The 15,330-nt window shown below is 41.9% G+C and overlaps 1 long non-coding RNA gene across 1 annotated transcript in view; it reads left to right on the forward strand.

Moving 5' to 3' along the window:
* Positions 1-15,330, forward strand: part of LOC129045635 (uncharacterized) — a 153,154-nt gene that overhangs the window by 10,730 nt on the left and 127,094 nt on the right. Inside the window, exon 2 of the long non-coding RNA XR_008505630.2 lies at positions 8,089-8,249. This is a non-coding gene — a long non-coding RNA (uncharacterized LOC129045635). The remainder of the gene's footprint in view (positions 1-8,088; positions 8,250-15,330) is intronic.

Below are 15,330 nucleotides of genomic sequence, written 5' to 3' on the forward strand. Positions count from 1 at the left end.
TCTCTGATGATACTCTTCATTTTCTTTCTGCTCTCTTTCTTGAATTCTTATTATTCAAATATTGGCCTGAGTTGGTCTTCTAATTTTTTTATTGTTTTTCTCCATTTTCCATCTCCTTGTCTTTTTGAGCTGCTTTTGGGAGATTTCTTCTACTTTATCTTCTAATCTTTCAATTGAGATTCTCATTTCTGCCATCCTGTTTATTATTTCCCAAAGCACTTTTTTGTTCTCTGAATAATCTTTTAAAAGAATAGCATCCTGATTTTTTTACACAAAGGCAACATCTTATCTTTCTGAGCATAGTAATAAGGTCATTTTTGGGGGGTAATTTTTAAAGTATTCTCTCTTTGTAGCCCATTTCTTACAAGCTATTTTTTGTTCATTTCTGGCCTCTATCTTCCATGTTAGAGACCTACCCCAGTTGTCTGGTGAATATTTATTTAATTTTCTGTATATTGTGATATTTTAGAATCTTTTTTTTTTTTTATGAATCCTTGATTGCTTATTTTAAAAATGGGGACTAAAAATATAATTAGAAGCTCTGAGCATTTGGATGGGGTTTGTCCATTTTGAGTTTTACTGTACAGTGATCTCATTGAGCCATTTGATAGGCAACCCCAGATGTTAAGATCTTTAGATATTTCTCTGTTGGCTGGTCAGATTGTTCAAGAAAAAACTCTTCTAATCTGCTTGAGGAGTGTAAGTCTGCCAGTGTTCTGGGAATATTCAGCATTCAACATGCTTTTAGTCATTGAATCCCCCTATTTTTGGTACAGTACCCAGTTCCTAAAGTCCAAGAATTCACTCTTTTACCTTCTCCAGAGAATACACCACGACAGGGTAGGAGAGGACCCTTGCCACGAGAGTGCAGTAGGGAGGGATGCAGGGATCAGACTTCTCAGGTAGCTTTCCCCAAATGTTCCTTTTTATAACTCCCAGTCCCTGCTTCCGTTTTCAGAGGTACTTGGTGCTGCTTGTTTTTGATTATTTTGAGGTTTCTTTGGTACAAATTAGGTTGATTCTCAGTGCTACTTTAGGATTAAACTTTTCATATCTGAAAAGTTGGTTACCATTGGTCTGTCTGCTCTCTAGTTTCCCACATTTTGGGGCTATTGTCTCCTGTTCTTATATACTCTTGGTTGTAGTCTTTGTAGGATTAGGGGCAGGAGCAAAACTGGATCTGCTGTCTTAGCACAGAAGTCACTCTTCATGTTTTATTTTATAATGTCAATGTATACAGAATTTTTAGCAGATGACTTATAATTACCGTGATGAAAACCAATGCTCATTCATTCTTTCAACAAATATTTATTGAGTGTCAACAATGTGCTAGGCATTAGTCTAGGTATTTGGGACATACTAGGGAGCAAAGCAGATAAAGATCCTAGCTCTTTTTTTTTTTTTTTTTAAGATTTTATTTATTTATTTGACAGAGAGAGAGTACAGGCAGGGGGAGCGGCAGGCAGAGGGAGAGGGAGAAGCAGACTTCCTACTTAGCAGGGATCCCGAAGCAGGGCTCCATCCCAGGACCCTGGGATCATGACCTGAGCTGAAGGCAGATGCTTAACCAACTGAGCCACCCAGGCGCCCCAAAGATCCTAGCTCTTGTGGATTTTATCTTTTCGATGGAGGAGGCAGACAATAAGTAATAAAATAAGTAAATTATATAACATGTTAGAAAGTGATAATAAGAAAGAAAGAAAAAATAGAGCAAGGTAAGGGGAATGAAGATTGCTGGGGGACAGGAGGGCAGGTAGGTTGCAGTATTCAATACGGTGGTCAGAGTAGGCTTTGTTGAGAAAGTGACATTTGAATATTTGAAAGCAGTGAGAGATGTGGCAATATACAGATGTGGGGGAAGAGCATTCCAGGCAGAGGAACAACCAGTGCAAAGGCTTTAAGATGGGAACAAGGCCAGTTTTCTATATAATAATGTCTTCAGGCCTCTGAAGTGTGAGCATAAATGACTCCAGTTTGCCAAGCTATTTTTTTTCATTGCATAAAAAAATCCATATAATATAAAACTTTACTCTCTTAACCTTTTTGAGGTATATTGTTTAGTAATGTTTATTCACATTGTTGCGTAACAGATAAGTAGAACTTTTTCATCTTGCAAAACTGAAACTCTGTGCTCATCAAACAACTCCCCATGTCCCCCTCACCCAGCCCTTGGCAACCATCATTCTACTCTCTGTTTTCATTTTGACTACTCTAGATATCTCATATATGTGGAATCATACAGTATCTGTCCTTTTGTGAAAGCATTTGCCAAGCTTTTTAAGTTCTTGTATTGCAAATTTATTCTGGCTCCAGCCTTGCTCTTCTTTTAGCTATTACTTCTCTCCTACATGCATGTAAGTCAAATCTTAACAGCCCTGTTTACCAGCTGAATCAGATAGGATGCCTTTGGCTGCAAGGGAGAGAAACCCTGACTCAGACTGTTTCAAACAGTAAAGGAACCAATGGCTCACATAGTATAGAGTCTAGAGAAAGGGAGCTAAAGTTTGTTCTATCCAGCCCTTCAGCAATGTCATCAAGGACTGAGGAGTTCTTTTTTATTTTTTCCTCTCAGCTCAGCAGGTTTCAGCCTCAGGCTGGTAGCAAGAGGGTTGCAGCTAATTCAGGCATTATATCCAGTCATGACAATATCAGGGAAGGAAAGAGACCTTCTACTTTATTGTTCCTGTCTCTTAGACACAGGAACCTTTCCTCAAAGTCCTTTCATGAGGCTTTCCTTCACATCCAATTGGCCAGAATTCTATCACATGCCTGTGTCTGAACCAGTTCCTGGGATGGGCTGGGTCTTTGCCCCCATAGAAGCACATGAATGCATGGAAGAGAGGTGGACACCTATATAAAATCAGATTCTGTTAGAAAAGAGGAAAGGGAGAAGGATGCTGAGTACATAGCTGAGGTATTGTGATATAGTAAGAAATATATATTTGGTATTCATCTCTGGTTCTTGGAATTTTCTGAGTGATAGAGGTGATAGGAGTGTGTTTTGTTATTCTTTTAACCACACCTGAATTTATGTTAATGAGATAATTGGTGGCTGAAAGCCCCTAGATAGCTCTAGGATGGAGGCTTATTTGCCAGAAGAAGCAACCATGTGATTAGAGGGTTGCAATTTTCAGCCGGACTCCCATCCCTAACCTCTTGGGAGGAGAGGCTAGGCATTGAGTTAATCACAAATGGCCAGTGATTTAGTCAATCATACCTACATAGTGGAACCTCAATACAATACCTAAATGAAAGGGTCAGGACAGCTTCTGGGTTGGTGAACACATCTGTGTGCCAGGAGGGTAGTGCATCCCAGATTCCTTAGGAACAGAAACTCCTGTGCTTGGGATCCTTGTGGAACCTTGCCCTATGTACCTCTTCATCTGGCTATTCAATTGTGTCCTTTATAATAGCCTTTATAATAAAATGATAATAGTAAGTAAAATGCTTTCCTGAGTTCTGTGATCCATTATAGCAAATTCTCAAAACTGAGGAGGGGGTCATGGGAACTTCTGACTTGTAGTCTAGCCAGACAGAAGTGTGGGTAACCTGAGCACCCACTACTTTCAGCTGGCGTCTGAAGTGGGGCAGTCTTGTGGGACTGAGCCCTTAACTTTTGGGGTCTTCGCCAATGCCAGGTAGTGTCAGAATTGAATTAATTGCAGGACACCCTGTTGGTGTCTGTATGGAATTAGAGAATTACTTAGTGTGGAGAATCCATACATTTAGTGTCAGAAGTGTTGTGAGTAGAAAATGGTGCCAGTAGTTACAACAGTACAGCCAACAGTGTCGGCTACAGCAGCTGTATGATTTGAGGAAAGTTATTTAACATCTCTGATTCTCGATTTTCTTGAGACAATAAGAATAATGCTATTTTTCTCGTGTGAGGATTAAATGATATAATAACTGAAGCGAGAAAACATACATAAAACCACCCAGGACAGGCCATGGCATGTAGTATTGCCTGGTTCAGTCGTTCTGCAGTTGTGGAACCTGGACCAACAGCATCAACATCAGCATCGCCTGGTTCCCTGCTTCTCCTCCATTCATATGTTGAAGCCCTAACTTCAGGTACTTCAGAATGTGATTGTACTTGGAGATAGGTTTTATAAGAGGTAATAAAATAAGGCCGATAGCATGAGCCCTAATCCATTATGACTGGTGTCCCTGGAGGAAGAAATTAGTACCCAGACACACACAGAAGGATGACCATGTGCAGATACAGGGAGAAGACAGCCATCTATAAACCAAGGAGAGAGGCCTCAAAAGAAACCAACTCCGCCTATACCTTGATCTCAGACTTTAAGGTTCCAGAACCGTGAGAAAATAAATTTCTGTAACTTAAGCCACCCAGTCTGTTGTACTTTGTTATGGCAGCTCTAGCAAACTAACATTATCAGGGAACTTTTTAGAAATATAACGTCTCTATAAATAAAATCTTTAAAAAAAAAAGGGCGCCTGGGTGGCTCAGTTGGTTAAGCGACTGCCTTCAGCTCAGGTCATGATCCTGGAGTCCCTGGATCGAGTCCCGCATCGGGCTCCCTGCTCGGCGGGGAGCCTGCTTCTCCCTCTGACCCTCCCCCCTCTCATGTGCTCTCTGTCTCTCTCATTCTCTCTGTCTCAAATAAATAAATAAAATCTTAAAAAAAAAAAAAAAGAAATATAACGTCTCTGGCCCCACCCCAGACATACTGAATCAGAAACTGTGAGGGTGGAGCTCAGCGTCCTGTGTTTTTAAAAGTCCTTTAGGGGCACCTGGTTGGCTCAGTTGGTGGAGCATGGGACTCTTGATCTCAGGGTTGTGAATTCAAGCCCTGCGTTGGGTGTGGAGCCTACTTTAAAAAAAAAAAAAGCCCTTTACATTACTTGGATTTAACACTTAAGTTTAAGAAAGGCTGGCCTAGTTGTTAAAGGATGGAGGAACTTGACTAGCTTGGGTTCATATCCCAACTCTACCACTTAGCAGCTGTGTGATTTTGGGTACTTTTACAAATGTCTTTGTGTTCCAATCTCCTCATCTGTAAAGTGAGGATAATCCTAGTCCTTACCTGTTAGGTTGCACTGGTGATAAATGAGTTGATCCATATGGAATTTAGAACAGTGCTTGGTGCATAGTTAATGCTCAACAAGTGTGAACTATGACTGTAGAAGATAACATGTAAATGTTGAGTCTGAATCTCATTTTAAATGGTTGGGTTTGGAAAAAGAGATAGTAGCTGAGTTTATTGAAAGTATTTGTAGAGTGAGGTCCTGGAGACTCTCTTAAATAAAGTTGAATACTCCAGCCCCTACTTGGGCTGCTTAAAACCCTTTTTTTCTTACTTCCTCGTTTATGATTGTGATGTGGAAGATGCAGACGGTGCCAAGTTCTTTGTAGTTTATGCAAATAATACACAGCACACATTGTTATGTTGCTCTTCATTTTCTACGAAGGCCCCATTTTATATCCTGTTCCCATGAGAACTTTACCTTTTTCTTCTCTGCATTCCATTCTCGATGGATTATCTAGTTTCTCATCTAGACAACTTACCCTCTTTTCCCGATGGCCCATTTAGAACCACCTCCTATTAAAAAATAAGTTTTCCATCGAGGCATATGTATACTCATTTCCCTCGTTTTTTATTTGCCTTCTTTCCGAAGTGATTCCAGTTGTTTTACAGTGTGCAGCTGCTACTGGATACTAATGCCATTTTCACTGGGGGAGTTGCATTTTCCAGCCTTGTTTGTGTATATTTGATTGTCTTCAGTACTTTATGTGAGCTGTAAACACACTGGGTAGAAACAACTCAGTAAATGACAAACAGTAAAATGAATAATAAAAAGTCATAGTCTCATCTAAGGAGAATGAGTGGGGTCCCTCTCCCATATAGAAGTAAGCCAGGGATATCAATATGTTTAGAAAACTACTGGCTAGCTGCTACTCTAAAATATTCTTTAAGTCACAAACTTGTTTTCCCCTGCAGTATGCAATTCACTTTCCCCTCTACTTAGCTTCTTAATCACTCCAGGAACCATAACCATTCATTCATCATCCAGGCCCCAAACCTTGATGTCCTTTCTTACTGCTTTCTTTTCTCCCCAGCATTGAAATATCTACCAAAATCTTTCTGTTACTGTATTTCTAACATTATCCATTTCTAACTTATCTCAGAGACCAGACTTTCTACAATCATGAGGCACTGGACAGTCAGGGTAAATAATAATTCATTTGGTTAGATTATCTCCAATCTTATTTTACAATTCCATGCCTTACTATAGCCATGTCCAGAAGTTCTATACTTTTAGACCCCCTCCCCCAATAAATTGAAATGTAAAATACAAAGTAAGTGTAAAGTACACCACACTTTTAAAAGAACTGTATATGAGCCAGGAGGTGGGGAAAAATAAAAATTTCAGTAATGGCAATTATAGGACTCTTGTGGACCTCTTGTCTGACTTTTCCTATTTATTATTCAGATGCTCTTTGTTGTCTTCCACTTTGTTCACTTCAACATACTACCTTTCAGTTTTTCACTATAAGCTCACCTATGTCTCTATTCAGGGAGCATGTGGTTTTACCATCTACCATTTCTTTAAGGAAGAGCTTTTACTTTAAAAATGCTCTTTATTGAAAATTATTTTCTCCAACCTATGTCCTTTATTCTCATTTATGCTTCCGAATATGACTTTAAGCCAAAGGAACTGTTTTCTATATTCTGAAGAATGACCCTATGTAAGTCATATATAAACAAGTTATGCTAAATTAAAACATTTAATTCCATTTACTTCTTCATTTTAGTAGGTAAGTTGGTGATCCAAGCTCAGACCGGCTTCCTCATTGAGTCACTCAATCCAAACACTGTTAAGAAAATCTAGTTTCTGACTATTCCCTGGGTTGTGGTAGATCATGTTTCTAAAGATAGCTGCAACAATATCTCCCATCCCATATGTTCTTTTGCAATGTGCTAGCTATTCCCTGATCAAGAAGTAGAGTTTATAGTCACTCCCTTTGTTTTTTTGTTTGTTTGTTTTTTAAAGTAGGCTCTACGCCCAGTGTGGAGCTCAGTGCGGGGTTTGAACTCATGACTCTGAGATCAAGACCTGAACTGAGATCAAGAGTCAGACACTTAACTGACAGAGCCAACCAGGTGCTCCTATTGTCACTCCCTTTGAATCTAGACTGGTCAATGACCTATTTTGACCAATAGGATGCATCACAAATGATGCTGTCTAAACTCCAAGCCTGGGCCTTAAGAAATCTGTACCTTCTGCCTTAATGTCTTGGAATGTTCTTTTTTGGAACCAGCTGCCATACTGGGAGGGAGCCCTAGAAACCATGTGAACAGATCTCATCAAGGAAAACCAAAGACTTTGGCCAACAATCCCAGCTGAGTTTCCAGCTGGGATGTGAATCAGGCCATTTTGGTTATTCTAGACAACTCAGGACCCTAACCAACACTCTATAAACTAGAACTGCCTGATCAACCTATAGAGACATAGGACATAAGAAATTGCTTCTCTTTTAAGCCACTATGTTTTGAGATAATTTGTAATGCAGCAATGCCTACCTGGACCACTGGGACTCCATTAATCTCTTTTTTTTTTTTGAAAGATTTATTCATTTATGTATTTAAAAGAGAGAGAGAGAATGCACTAGTGGGAGGGGCAGAAGGAGAGGGAGAAAGAATCTCCAGCAGACTCCCTGCTGAGCACAGAGCCTGACATGGGGCTTCATCTGATGAACCTGAGATCATGACCTGAGCTGAAACCAAGAGTCAGACACTTAACTGACTGTGCCACCCAGATGCCCCTCCACTAATCTTGTTTTTGAGGCCTTGTGCCAAGTTTACTAGCTTACCTCACCACCCTCAGACCTCTGCAAGGAAGTAGGTATAACTTACTTTCTGGGTCTTCACAATCTCCTTTTAGCTCTATGGACAAAATAGCTCATGCTTCAGTGGAAATGGCCAAATGATAACCATACTAATACTCATGAACGCTTTTTGAATGCTTATGATGTGCCAGGCAGTTTTAACTATAATATAGTTATTAATATATCTAATCTTTAGAACAACTTTTGAGCTCAGTACTATTATCTCCATTTTACAGATAAGAAAACCAAGGCACAGAGAGATGAAGTAACTTGTACGAAGTCCAACAGCAAGTGGTGGACTCACCATCAGAACCCAAGCCTTAGGTTCCAGAGCCACACACTTAGCCACTACGATGAACTGCCTCCAGTTCATCCGGTTAATCCTAAAGTGACTGAAGTAAGTGAAGTTTCTTTGACTTATGTTACTTGATCCTCTTACTTTGGCTAAGAAAGTCCTTTAAGGCTTTGATTGCTTCATTCATGTATAGTAGATTCTGGACTGCGTCCCAAGCTACCACTTATGTTTAGAAAAGCCTAACGTTCAAAAAGTCTGAATGCTTGACTGTTTGTACATTCGCAGTTGAGGATAGGAGAGAACCACAGGTTCCTCATCCCCACTCCTCCACAGAGGGCAGCAGAGTGACAGGCAGGCAGCGACCTAGGGGAGGGAGCAGAAGAGGAGTGCCGGTCTGGGGCAGAGCTCTTTACTCATCCTCCAGACCACAAGCACCAGGCGGGAACTCGGCACAAAGCCTCTCGGCACCTATCAGACTGAAGGGAAGGAAGGACTGCAGCTTCTACTAACAGGGGCCGGAGGCAGCCAAAGCCGTGCCTGTTAGACTTAGAGTGGAGGAAAGCCTCTGTGCTTGTTCAGCAGTTGCAGCCTTAAGACCGGCTCTCAGTGCCCCTGTCCAGCTGCACTGCTGCCTTCTGGTCTCTTCTAGGTAGCTGCTAGAGCTGTCACTGCAAGGGCATGGGGTTTTGCGTCAAGTAGTCTTAAAGTCCGTCTGCTTCCTATCCTGCCTGATAACTGCCTCAAGAACTCTAAGGGAAATAAAAAAGCTAATTATGAAATTCAATAGGTCTGCGTTCTCATGCTATATTCAGAGCATGGCCTCTGGAGACAGACAGTTTTGGGGTCAGGGCCCCATTTTTGCTGCTTAATCGCTGTGTGATTTTGGGAAAGTCGCTTTCTCCTTTCCGCCTCAATGTCCCTTAGCTGTAGAACAGGTCAGTGATATTTACCTTGAGTGGCTGTTGTCAGGAATAAATAAGTACTATGGGCAGAGCTCTTGGCCTCCTATAGCTTGACCCAGCAACCATCAGGGTACCTATTATTACATAGACTGTATATATTCGACATCTCTATAACCACAAGATACCATTCAGTCTTAGAGTGTAAGCTGGTGTTTCAGGCTCTCCTACATAATGGCTGCTCAGGGAAGAGGCAACTGCCACGATCTGTTTTAGAAAAGTACTACCTTTTAGGCCCTTCCCTTCTACTTTCATCCCCTAAATGCTCTGGAGGTATGTGGTATAAAACTGACTTCTCTAGTTTTAAAAGATATCTAAGTCTTGATCGCATGTTCTTAATCTGAGGTTTACTGGTCTCCAGGAGTCCATGACCCCTTGATAATGGTGTGCTACATTTTGTGTGTGTACATGCATGTGCATTTTTGGGGGGAAGAAATGATTCATAATCATCAACAGACTGTCAAAAGGGTCCATGTTTAGGGGCACCTGGGTGGCTCAGTCGTTAAGCACCTGCCTTCGGCTCAGGTCATGATCCCAGGGTCCTGGGATCGAGCTCCGCATCGGGCTCCCTGCTCAGCGGGAAGCCTGCTTCTCCTTCTCCCACTCCCCCTGCTTGTGTTCCCTCTCTCACTGTGTCTTTCTCTGTCAAATAAATAAATAAAATCTTTAAAAAAAAAAAAAAGGGTCCATGTTTGGACAAAAGACTAAAAAAACTCTAATATAGAAACAGCCTTTTAAATCTTCTATTGAAAGTAACTTGGAGGCCTTCCCTGACTTAAGACAAAGCAGGAACAATTGTGGAAAACACTGGAAATGGATCCTGTCTTCCAACCAAGGCCCAGTCTCTTTCTCCCAGTGTGTCTCTAACAGAGTGGGATGCTGGCTGTTCCCACTGGCACAGGTAGATGCCATAAAGACAGGACTCTGTGGATGAAGAGGCGTTGCCTTCTCTAATTACATCTCACAAAGACCAAAGCCTAACCTCAGCTGTACCTTCTGTCTCTGGGAAGTCACTTATGGAGGAGACCTATAATTGGGATTTGCTACCTGAGATATAATTCTCAGGATGATGAATATCTGAATTATGTCCCCAGACACATACCTGAGGCAGAGCCCTAAGGGCTGATGGCCATGGGCGCGTGTGGTATTCTTCATTCAGTGGGGATTAATAAATGAGGATGATATCACTTAGAATCTCTGAAGGGGCAGCTGTCCAGGAGGCCCTTTTGGCTTCTGCAATGAAGCCTAACAGCCTGTGTACTGGGCTCAATAATTTATGCCTCCCGCACAGAATTTGCACAAAGCAGGAGTGGCCACATCAGCATTTTGGGATTTAAGGCCAACCTCTCTTTTCCACAGATCCACTCCCCCAAATTGTAAGGATGATTCGGCTAATTAATCCCACTTCATTTTTAAAGAAAATGATTGTTGGTGTATCAAGCAAATGAAAATATAGCTCTTGGGGGAGGGGATTTAAAGTAATTTAAAAGTTCAGTGGATGATGACTAATTTTGCAGTTGTTATGCTTACATCTCTTCAATGAACAGATAATTTGTGAATTATGGAGTATACAATATGAGATGTATGGACTATATTAGGGAAACATTTTTGGTCCATGTAAATAAATTGAGACAAACAGTAGGTGCACCTGTCCCTAGCCTGTCCTAGGAATATACGAAACTCTGGCACAGGATGAACGTCTGTTGGTGTCAGTGTGACAATAACAAAACAAAGCTGGCACTGGGGTCAGGAAGTCTTTGGTGGGCGGGGAGCCACGGTCTGCAGCCAGAGCCCAGCACGGCTGTGCGTTCTGATGTCCATCAACCAGGAAAGGGAATCTAAGGTTTTCAAATGATTTTCCCCCTTCACAAAGCTGCTGTAAAATAAAATACAAATCCTTCCTGAATGTTCCTAGCTTTCCTTCCTTTAGGAAGTTTTCAGTCAATGGGAAACAAAGTCTTATTCAAAGGATTAAAGCCATAGTCATTCTATTGTTTACAGCTTCAATAATGTGGCTTTCCTTCCACGGACAAAATTTCCAATTCACAAATCATCTAAAAAACAGGAAATTTGGGGGAAACACGTGCTAATGATAACAAACAAGGGAGCTAGCGTGCAGTATAGAAGTTTATGCAAGAAGGCATCCGATTTTAATGTTTTTTTGGACTGTCGTGCTTCTGGATGCATTCTAGGAAGATTATTCCTTAAAAGAAAAAGCCATATGGCCTATAACATAAAACTACTCTGTTCCCATCCCTCGTCCCCAGAGAGGGGAGGGGCAGGGAAGAGGGGAGGCAGATTCTGGCTGTATTTTCAAGGCTGTGCTGTGGAGGAGATGGGCTTCTACCCTCTTCTCCCTGCCCTTGTTAGTCCTCTGTTTCTCCTCTCTCTCCAACCAAGGCCATGGCCCTTACCTGGGGGATGGAGGGAGAAGGGCCAGCAGCATTGGTTAGCAGGGCTGGAGAGAATGCAAAAGAGAGGGAGGGGTGGGCAGTTTTGGGCTCCGGCTGTGGGCAGTAGCCACAGGGAGCCATAGGAGGTTAAAGAGGTTGTGGAAACAGTCACTACTTTTGCAAGCAGGGGGAAAGCAGGGCTGGTGGGGCCAAGGAAGAGGCAGCAGCACTAAACCATGAGCAGACAAACTCACTCTGGAAATCTATTCTAGCTGCTTCTAAATAAACTACCAAGAGAATTTTTTTTATTCACATTCTTTATTTTGGTGACAATGTCTTAGTCTTTTTACCTGTATCCTAGAAGGAACACCATAGTTCCTCCTGAATAATAATTCTTAGTGTCTGAAATTCCCCAACATCTGATTTTTCCCCAGTCCCCATCTTTCACCATTCCCTTTAACTTTTATCCACACTTCAGGGAAAATACCACTTTTCCCTGATTGGGGGATGACAGAACCTAGTTACTTCCTAACGTTTTCTTCTGTGCCCTTGCTATTCAAGGTGTGGTCTGGTTCCCAGCAGCAGCACCTAGCTTAGCAGAAATTCAGACTGTCTGGCGCCTGGGTGGCTCAGTTGGTTAGGCGACTGCCTTCGGCTCAGGTCATGATCCTGGAGTCCAAGGATCGAGTCCCATGTCGGGCTCCCTGCTCAGCGGGGAGTCTGCTTCTCCCTCTGACCCTCCTCCCCTCTCATGCTCTCTCTCTCTATCTCATTCTCTCTCTCAAATAAATAAATAAATAATCTTAAAAAAAAAAGAAAGAAATTCAGATTGTCAATCCCTGCCCTGTGCCTACTGAGTCAGAGTCTGCATTTAAGGGAATCCTTGGTGATTTGCATGCACATTAAAATTTGGGAAGGGCTGGTCTGTTCCCTACTATAGACCTGACTCATAATCTATACCACCAAAGCTTGCAGGATCCTACATTCTCTGGCCCTGCCCACTTCTCCAGTCTTATCCCATAACATCCTACTGCTCATTCACTAAGTCCAGCCTCTGAGCTTTTGCATTCCCCATTCCTTCTGCCTAGGGTGCTCTCATCCCCTCTTAGTATGGCAAACTCCTTTATGTCATTAAGGTGTCAGCTTAGATGTTACTTCCTTAGAGGAGACTTCCCTGACCACTCTATATGAAGAACCACCCCCGGCCCCGCCATGATCTATCTCATTACTCTGTTTCATATTTTTTATGGCACTTGTTATCTGATATCATTTTATTAATTCATTTTTGGGTCTGTTTTGTTGAGGGTTGTATTTTCAGTGCCAAAAGCAATGCCTGGTACATTGAAGGTGCTCAGAAAATATTTTTTGGATTAATGAATAAAGTTTTGGGGATCATGAACAGTGAAAACCTATGCCCAGAGAATTATATGGTAAGATCAGGAACCCTCAGAACCAACTCAGCAGCTTTCAGTGAATTGGCCTGAGACCCATGCTTTTTGAGTCCCACATAAGTGGTTCATAAAGCCTGGTCTGTAGATCAGAAGCATCAGCATCCACTGGGAACTTGGTAGAAAGGCAAATTCTTGGGCACTACCCTAGACATACTGACGAACTCTGATTCAGAAATTTAACAATTACCTTAAATTTTTAAGTCTAGCAACCTGTGTCTTAACAAGGCCTTTAGGTGGTTGATGCCTTGCCCCAGACAGTATCGACATCTTACCTGTGTAGAGAACCCATAGTGTTCAAAGCGCTTTCACATATATCACTGGAGATCCGGACTTCAGAAAAGCCCTGAAAAGTAGGCAAGGCATGTGTCATTCTCATTTTACAGATGAGGATACTGAGCCCTAAGAAATTATTCAGTTTGCCTGTGGTCATATAGTTTGATCAGAATCACCTGGGAGGGGCGCCTGGGTGCCTCAGTCGTTAAGCGTCTGCCTTCGGCTCAGGTCATGATCCCAGGGTCCTGGGATCGAGCCCCGCATCGGGTTCCCTGCTCAGCGGGAAGCCTGCTTCTCCCTCTCCCACTCCCCTTGCTTGTGTTCCCTCTCTCGCTATGTCTCTATCTGTCAAATAAATAAATAGAATCTTTAAAAAAAAAAATCACCTGGGATACTTGCTAAAATTGTGGATACCTGGGCTCTATCCCAGACCTACTGAATGAGAATAAGTGAGGTTGGGGCTCCAAAATCTGGATTCAAAAAAGAAATAAGCTTTCTAGGAGATTCGAAAGCTCCCAAAAGTTTGAGAACCAATCATGCTAGAGAATAGAGGCATGAGAATTAGAACTCATAGCCCCTTGTTGCTAATGCTCTGCTTTTATGGGGTCTTGAGAAGAGTAAGCACAAATGATACTGACCTTTAGTGAAAATAGTTAAAGCAAAGTCTCAGTAATTCCATCACTTTTATTAGACCCTGACTCTATTTGCTGCTCTTATAAGTGAGGGAGAAACAAACTCCGTGACAAGGGGCTGTTTTGGTAATACGAGTTAGTTGTGATTCTTATGGAATTAACTAAATGGACCATCACTTAAGGTTTGGTAGGTATTGCTAGTTAACGATGCAAGAATTAAGAAAAATTTTTTTCCTACTGTGAGAATTGTTGTAAGATACTTCACCTGTTTGGCATACTCCTATAGTACTTTACCACTGCTGTACTTATTTTCCTTTGCTTACGTCTTCTAGTTAAGAAGAAAATTTTAGAAAAAAAAAGTCTTTCAAGCTAAAAGCTATGGCTGTTTAAGCAATCATTACAACCTCAGACATCATTTATTTACCTGGCTAGCCTGGAAAAGATTAACTTTTACAAGGACTTCTCCAATTTGTCAGGTAAATCCCAGTCTCTCTCTCCTGCCCAAGCAACTCCTACAAACTCCAGACTCATAAATTCAACTGAATTCCGTGAAACAGCTCTCTTCTGAAAGCCCTGCAGATATCTTAAGTGTGTCCCAAACCAAATTCATTACTACCCCATGCATTATTCCTCCTGGATACACTCAATAAGCTAATAACTATACCACCCACTGCATCATCCTGGCCAGAAATCTAGGCATGGTCTCTGGATTCCTTCCTTCCTCCCTCTGGATAGCCAAGCACTCCTTTCATTTTACTCCCTAGGTCTCTCTCTAATCCCTCTCTTCCTCTTCATCTCCACTATATAGTGCCACCTCAGGCCTTCCTCATCCCTTGCTTCAGCCCCTTGGTTATGCTTCTACCTGACTTCATGTCCCGCTGTTCCTTGCTTCAGTGCTGCTGAGCTGCGTTCACTACTTAATGAGGTTTTGTGCTTCTGTGCCTTTGTACCTGGCAGCAGCTTCATTGAGTTTTCTTTCCCCACATCCCGGGGATGGCACACTCCTACCTGTTTTTCATGATACTGCTCAGTACTCTCTTCTCTGTGAAGCCTTCCCTGCGGACTCCTCTATAGCGTGGACCATTCCCTCCTTTGTGCTGCCAATCTAACATCTAGTCTGCCTTCATTAGACTATCCCGCTCACGAGGTTGCATGTATGTTTATGCTTTTTTTCTCCCTCAACAGAGCACGAACTCCTTAAAGGAAAGGAACGTGTCTTATTAATGTTCGAATCCCCACCTCCTAATGTAGAATCGGCTCCATCAGACACCCTCAAACATGCATTCAGTGAATACCTGGCTAGATTTCTGGATTCCAGAGATGTTTGGGGGTAAGAGGAACTGATAAGTATTGAGCAACTCTTAGGTGTGAAGAGCTTGACGCCCATTATCTATCTGATTTTTACCAATAATACTTGAAGTAACTATTATTCTAATTATATGCATGTTGAAACTTAGACTTGAAGTAATTAAATT

This window comes from Mirounga angustirostris, unplaced genomic scaffold, assembly GCF_029215605.1.
Source record: "Mirounga angustirostris isolate CCGP_5_RB_7025 unplaced genomic scaffold, mMirAng1.0.hap1 SCAF_3, whole genome shotgun sequence".
Lineage (NCBI taxonomy): Eukaryota > Metazoa > Chordata > Mammalia > Carnivora > Phocidae > Mirounga > Mirounga angustirostris.